Genomic DNA, 8,064 nt, shown 5'->3' on the forward strand with positions numbered 1-8,064 from the left:
AGAGAAGAAGTTTGAGGTAAGACTGCAGCACAGCGCAGCTACTTTTTCGGATTGGTTATTGTCAGCTAGTTGACTGTTCACTTGCTCATAGCTTAGAGAAAGACCACCTAACTTCCCTGCATTAATATGTCACCGCATTAAGCTGTTTGGTTTCTATAGAAATTTTCTGTTACCATTGTATCCTTTCTCATTCATTGTTCACACTTGTTACGCATAGTATTGTTTAGAACAACGTTATTTGTGAAGATGACACGAAGTTTAATTCTGTCTTTTTGAATACACAAGTCATTCTAAAACTGTTGTCTTGGAATGCCATTTCGTAGTAACAGTTACTCTCGCCACCCAGCTGTTTGTAGAATGTTTATCATTACGCATTGCCACATTGCACCATGTGGTATGCAACTGTTCGAATACTGTTTTGAAACTTTATTTAAAAACAGAAATCTACCTTAGCCGCTGCCTGCTAACTGTTTGCTGTTGTGCTTTCGAGTAATCCGCAACAATGAGGTAAGTGAAAATATTGATTAGGGACAGATAACTGTTCAAAAATGGTTCAAATGGCTCTGAGCACTATGGAACATAACTACTGTGGTCATCAGTTCCCCATAACTTAGAACTACTTAAACCTAACTAACCTAAGGACATCACACACATCCATGCCCGAGGCAGGATTCGAACCTGCGACCGTAGCGGTCGCACGGCTCCAAACTGTAGCGCCTAGAGCCGCTCGGCCACTCCGGCCACACACCATGTCGTCTCCTAAAATGGAATTTGTTTTCTCCTCGGAACGTTGGCATATACCAGCAGGAAAATGCAATGTGTCACAAAGCCCGAAACGTATTATCGTGCTTAAAAGTATCCGAACGAGCTGAATTGCGTTTCGCCTGATTTTTCTGCAACTCACATAACGTAACTGTCTTGCAGGTCCTCTGCTCTGTTTTTGGTACAGTTATTTGACTATACAAAATGTTCTCTTCAATAGGCCACAAGAAATAACTTCTCTGATGGCTATCATTCAAGATGCAAATTAATTTCACGATAACTCATATATCGGAAAAAAGGTTATTAGATGTGACACAACCATTACACTTGTAAACTCAAATTATTATAGTAAATGACCCTTCAGAAAGTAAGTCTTAACTTGCAATTACATTATGAAAATTTTTGCTCTGGACTGGGATCCGCCAGTCCAATCCAGTAACTATTGTTCCTATTAACTAACTATGGAAATATCTTAAATACTCGTATCTTTTCGATCACAAGTAACGAAGTGTCCGCAGATTTAAACTTGAAATGAAAAAGCATGAAGTTTTGTGTTGGATAGTAATTCGTTACCAGCACCTAATCGGACTGTTAACTGAGCGCAATCAAATGTTAGAAATCGTAAGTTTTCAACAATAATGAATGGACCGAAACTGAAATAACGGGACGAAAAAGTTTTCACTTCAGGGATTCGGACCCAGCACCTATCGTCATTGACTTTTAGTCACGAATAAACGTCCAAAATCGGTTTACTTTGTCGTTAGTAAGATATGAACATATCTGAATTGGAAATAACGTGACTTAAAGTTCTATGCTGATTGGGAGTCGTACCCTGGACTTATGGGCGTTGACTACATACTAAGAGACAGTGCCTATCAAAATAATATGAAACTGACGAAAAGTCCTGTGTGTGACTGGGAGTCGAAACTGGTACCAACCGCTTTTGTTGAAAACACACGGAGAGATTTTAACATGATAATAATAAGTTGTCTCTTCCTCTATGAATAGATGATGAATGCAGCTAGCCGCTAACTTTGTGTAATGTCTTGTCTGTATAGACGTGTATCTGTTGTCTTTAAGACCCTTTCACCTTCACACATAAATCTATACAGTAATGTAAGGGCGTCCGGTGTCTTGGTTGATCCGTGATAAGACAGGCGAAAAGTTATACTAATGGAGGATTATTAATATTATCTCTGTTTTCATTCACTCTCTCTCTCTTTCTCTCCTTTATCTATGTACAGTTTTTATTATAATATTTCATTACGTGAAATCAGTCAAATAGGATCTTTGGTGCAGTCCTTCGTCTTGGTAATCAGCGGCTGGCTTGCTGTAAGAGATCTTTACATTTATTATTACTTTTAAACACTGTATTCAGTCGGAAGAATCAATCGTGTGGACAATTTGTTCCTTTTACGGAAGATTGCGAATTCCAGATGTGTACGAAGCCTTTTAGGACGATTTAACACAGACTCAGTGATTGCAGGCTCTCTTCGACACAGCTGAAACTTCCCCACTAATTACAGAGCCAACGTGATCAACAAATGGTTCAGAAAAAAACTCATTCGTTCATTCACTCCGGAACAAAAAGTCACAAACCTTATTTATGAAGGGAATTGTGTATTAAATCCATCTCCATTACATGTCCAGATCTCCGGTGATTCCACGTCTTAATTATTTTCCGTTTACACTCTCTTTCTATTCAAACAAACCGCTAGTGGCACAAAAGTTAATTCGCTCGATTTAGCGAGAAGAAAATCAGAATATGTATCTCTCAGAAATACGTCAATCCTTCAATCCCTACTCCAGAAGCTGTCCTAGTTACCACTCTAACAACCAAAGAGAATGCATATATGCATCTCTGTTATTTCAAAGAATAAACGCGCTAGAAAATACTTTGGCGTCGTCTAGCTGTCTCCGCATATGTTACGAGAAAATCAGATCAGATACTTTTCCAAAGTGAATGAATGTGGATGGTTTGATTGACAATGATTAATTGGTGCGTGGTAGAGGGTATTTTCTGTGGGGACATTACAGGATGTATAAATCATAACCATTTGTGACCTGTAGTTTGGTGTGCGCATCTTACAAGTTGAAATGACACGATGGAAACTTTTGTGCCAGATCAAGATTCGAACCGTAACAGGCGCTTTGTTCGGAATCTTGGGGAAAGGAAGGGATGAAATTGTATCGTCTCAAAGACGTCAAATCCAGCGAAAGGAGGGATCTAACACGAATCACAGTCCAGCATCAATATTTTCAATATCTCAAGTTCAGATAAAATAAGAAATGGGCGCCATTTGACCTTACATTCGCTCATTAGAAAAAATGGTGTGTGATGTGCGATTCGAGCTGGGACCTTAGGGATATCTAGTTAGAATCATTCCAGCAGAGCAATGTCCTACAGATCCTAATGAGTCATGATTGTTTCATAAAGAAGAATTCTCCACACTCTCTGGAGGTGACTACAACCTGCTCTACAAATCCATTTCCTTGTTCGTCCTCATCGATATTCACTAGCTGTCTATGCAATACGTGTTCTTGAATTGATTTTTTAATCACTGAAATGAAATCACTTAACAGACAGCTGCAGTAACGGATATCACAGTTGGATTAGGAAATCTCTGGTGGAATTTTTTTCCCTTTCTTCATTCTGTGCTGATGTAGCTGTTTATAGTTGGTTGGTTGGTTTGGGGAAGGAGACCAGACAGCGTGGTCATCGGTCTCATCGGATTAGGGAAGGATGGGGAAGGAAGTCGGCCGTGCCCTTTCAGAGGAACCATCCCGGCATTTGCCTGGAGTGATTTAGGGAAATCACGGAAAACCTAAATCAGGATGGCCGGACGCGGGATTGAACCGTCGTCCTCCCGAATGCGAGTCCAGTGTCTAACCACTGCGCCACCTCGCTTGGTAGCTGTTTATAGTTATAAATACAGCACAGGAAACACGCAAAGGCTCTTGTCTTTATGTTTTTAAAGGGCATTTCATCTTATATTAATGTGTAGGTAAGGGTGTAGAACCCTTTTCACGCAGCATATTATGTAGAGAGTATTAATGTATGTATGTATGTATGTATGTACGTATATATGTATGTAAGTATGCAATGTATGTAATCCTCCAGCGTAAAGTTTAAACATAAAATCAGAAGAGTGTGACTAGGACTTGCACTCTGAGAATTTAAACTTAATTATGTTATAGATAATAATAATAATTATTATTATTATCAGTATTGTTTCATGTGGCTCCATGCACTAGTACAAATCTTTCTATTGGATGTCACTTGGCGACTTGCATGTCCCTAACCTATCCCAGTTATCCAGCTAGACAAAGGGGGTCTACAGGTTAATGTCGATTCCTTGCATCGTGGAGAGGTGGAGGCTAGGTTAAAAAGAAGTATCAAAAATCGCCCATCCGAACGGAAGCCAACTCCACGACTTCTCAGCTTCTAGGTACGCGCTTGATTGCATTGACTTAGAAGCTTAAATTATTTACATCCCCAAGGGACCGAAGACCTTAGTATCTGCCATTAACGTCAATTTGATACTTCTATCCGTTCTTGGAGAAAATGGATCTTGGCAGACGGCCGTATCTTTTGATTCCATTGAACTAGAAACTAAAATTTTTTACGCCACCAAGGGACCTTAGATATTAGTATTTATAACAAATTTCATCTCTATACGTCTACCCGTCTTAACAGACAGACAGATAGACAGATAGACAGACGAGCAACAAATGTAAAAAAAAAAGTCGATGTAAGGAAAGCAATCGCAACATACGAAAGCGACTTGGGAAACGGCAACTAGTGTTGCTACGCCCGTCTACACTCTGCTAACTTTGCAGAGGAACCTAATCAGGAGCTCGGGTTCGATTCCCGGCGGGGTCAGGGATTTTCTCTGCCTCGTGATGGCTGGGTGTTGTGTGATGTCCTTAGGTTAGTTGGGTTTAAGTAGTTCTAAGTTCTAGGGGACTGATGACCATAGATGTTAAGTCCCATAGTGCTCAGAGCCTAATCGGGAGCTGGACTGGAAAGCAATTCCTATTGTACTTATTCTGCGACGAGTCTTAAAACGGCGAAATTAAGATTTTACCAATGGTTTTCAATCTGGAAGCTTACAGCTTGGTAACAGAAGAATAGGAAAGCAGACTTCTTTTTTTGTTTCTTTTGAAGAGTAGAACCGAGGGCTAACGCAGCATTCTACACTCCTGGAAATTGAAATAAGAACACCGTGAATTCATTGTCCCAGGAAGGGGAAACTTTATTGACACATTCCTGGGGTCAGATACATCACATGATCACACTGACAGAACCACAGGCACATAGACACAGGCAACAGAGCATGCACAACGTCGGCACTAGTACAGTGTATATCCACCTTTCGCAGCAATGCAGGCTGCTATTCTCCCATGGAGACGATCGTAGAGATGCTGGATGTAGTCCTGTGGAACGGCTTGCCATGCCATTTCCACCTGGCGCCTCAGTTGGACCAGCGTTCGTGCTGGACGTGCAGACCGCGTGAGACGACGCTTCATCCAGTCCCAAACATGCTCAATGGGGGACAGATTCGGAGATCTTGCTGGCCAGGGTAGTTGATTTACACCTTCTAGAGCACGTTGGGTGGCACGGGATACATGCGGACGTGCATTGTCCTGTTGGAACAGCAAGTTCCCTTGCCGGTCTAGGAATGATAGAACGATGGGTTCGATGACGGTTTGGATGTACCGTGCACTATTCAGTGTCCCCTCGACGATCAGCAGTGGTGTACGGCCAGTGTAGGAGATCGCTCCCCACACCATGATGCCGGGTGTTGGCCCTGTGTGCCTCGGTCGTATGCAGTCCTGATTGTGGCGCTCACCTGCACGGCGCCAAACACGCATACGACCATCATTGGCACCAAGGCAGAAGCGACTCTCATCGCTGAAGACGACACGTCTCCATTCGTCCCTCCATTCACGCCTGTCGCGACACCACTGGAGGCGGGCTGCACGATGTTGGGGCGTGAGCGGAAGACGGCCTAACGGTGTGCGGGACCGTAGCCCAGCTTCATGGAGACGGTTGCGAATGGTCCTCGCCGATACCCCAGGAGCAACAGTGTCCCTAATTTGCTGGGAAGTGGCGGTGCGGTCCCCTACGGCACTGCGTAGGATCCTACGGTCTTGGCGTGCATCCGTGCGTCACAGCGGTCCGGTCCCAGGTCGACGGGCACGTGCACCTTCCGCCGACCACTGGCGACAACATCGATGTACTGTGGAGACCTCACGCCCCACGTGTTGAGCAATTCGGCCTCCCGCATGCCCACTATACGCCCTCGCTCAAAGTCCGTCAACTGCACATACGGTTCACGTCCACGCTGTCGCGGCATGCTACCAGTGTTAAAGACTGCGATGGAGCTCCGTATGCCACGGCAAACTGGCTGACACTGACGGCGGCGGTGCACAAATGAAGCGCAGCTAGCGCCATTCGACGGCCAACACCGCGGTTCCTGGTGTGTCCGCTGTGCCGTGCGTGTGATCATTGCTTGTACAGCCCTCTCGCAGTGTCCGGAGCAAGTATGGTGGGTCTGACACACCGGTGTCAATGTGTTCTTTTTTCCATTTCCAGGAGTGTATTTCACAACAACTGATCTAGTGAGCCTGTACGGGCAGAGCTGTCTCATTGTGATGTTGATTAACAGAGATAATTAGTAATGCTAAGTACGAGGTCAGTTATTGATTCTGTGTAGAATGGCCGTCTTGGAATCAAAAAATAAATTTGTCAGCTCAGTGTTACACCGTAAGTCAGAATCTTTCAGATTATTCATCGCAAATGACAACAAACTATTAAGTGAGTTTAGCAGGACAATACTGAACCACATCATGAAGCATATCGACAGTCACGTAGTTGCCAAATGTATCTTACAACGTCATCAGTTCTCCATTAGACAAGAGCGATAGGAGGAACACTATTGGTCAGTCGACGTGCTAAACTGGCTGGCCTTTCGCAGACGAGGCGACGCATGCTACTACCGCATAAAGTGGCAGCTGAAATTTAGAAGCATAGCCCACTGATTTTGATCTGAAGCATAGTTACGAATGATATCCAGACTGAATGAAATTTTCACTCTGCAGCGGAGTGTGCGCTGATATGAAACTTCCTGGCAGATTAAAACTGCGTGCCGGACGCGGACTCGAACTCGCGACCTTTGGTAGAGCACTTGCCCGCGTAAGGCGAAGGTCCCGAGTGCGAGTCTCGGTCCGGCACACAGTTATAATCTGCCAGGAAGTCTGATATCCATACTCATCCATTGCAACTGAAACATCATTAATAAAGAAGAAGGGCAATTATTTAGGCGGCCCTCCTCTTTAGTAGTTGTCATTATTTTTCCTCCGAACTGACAAACTCATTCGTCGGATGCGAGTCACTTCTTATTTTATCCGTCATCATACGTGATTATCCTGTAAAGATTGTGAGGAGATGTGACTTTCTCTTCTTATCATCATTATGAACTTACAAACAATTTTTCTTAAGAATACTTTCATTGACATGACATACGGTTTCAAATCCATGAAGCGAAGTTGGCTCAAGAACTCGCAAAGAAATGGGCACTGACGACTGTGTGTGGGGCAAATCCGATTTGTACTTCTGCTAACGCCCGCATCTCGTGGTCGTGCGGTAGCGTTATCGCTTCCCACGCCCGGGTTCCCGGGTTCGATTCCCGGCGGGGTCAGGGATTTTCTCTGCCTCGTGATGGCTGGGTGTTGTGTGCTGTCCTTAGGTTAGTTAGGTTTAAGTAGTTCTAAGTTCTAGGGGACTGATGACCGTAGCAGTTAAGTCCCATAGTGCTCAGAGCCATTTGAACTTCTGCTAACACGAAGGGAGAAGCAGGTGTTATCAACGCATTTAAAAAGGAATATAAAACTCTGACAGTATTGTCCCCATAGTGATAAATATGTCTTCATTAAGCGTTACCGCTATTGTCTCTACAGTAACCAAAATAACAAAAGGTGCCATGTACTTTTATTAATTACAATATAATCGTCGATACTGCTTTGTCAGTGAAAGCAGAATGCGTCTGATGATTGACCGTGTCAACATTGCGTTTCAGACGGAGGTAAACCAGACTATCAGTAGGAGATCCATCAGTCTGAAATTGGTGTGAAGTTTCTACGCAGCGCTTCATAACTGATGATGTTTGCTTTACCATTAGTTCCTGATTTTTTCATATTAGCGAAGCCAGTGTGGTATAAGAAACTTCATATGAGAATTAACATTCCGTAATTAACATTCTGTAATTGTTAAATTTTAATTTTATTTCATCTTCTGGT

Source organism: Schistocerca serialis, chromosome 2, assembly GCF_023864345.2.
Source record: "Schistocerca serialis cubense isolate TAMUIC-IGC-003099 chromosome 2, iqSchSeri2.2, whole genome shotgun sequence".
Taxonomy (NCBI): Eukaryota; Metazoa; Arthropoda; class Insecta; order Orthoptera; family Acrididae; genus Schistocerca; species Schistocerca serialis.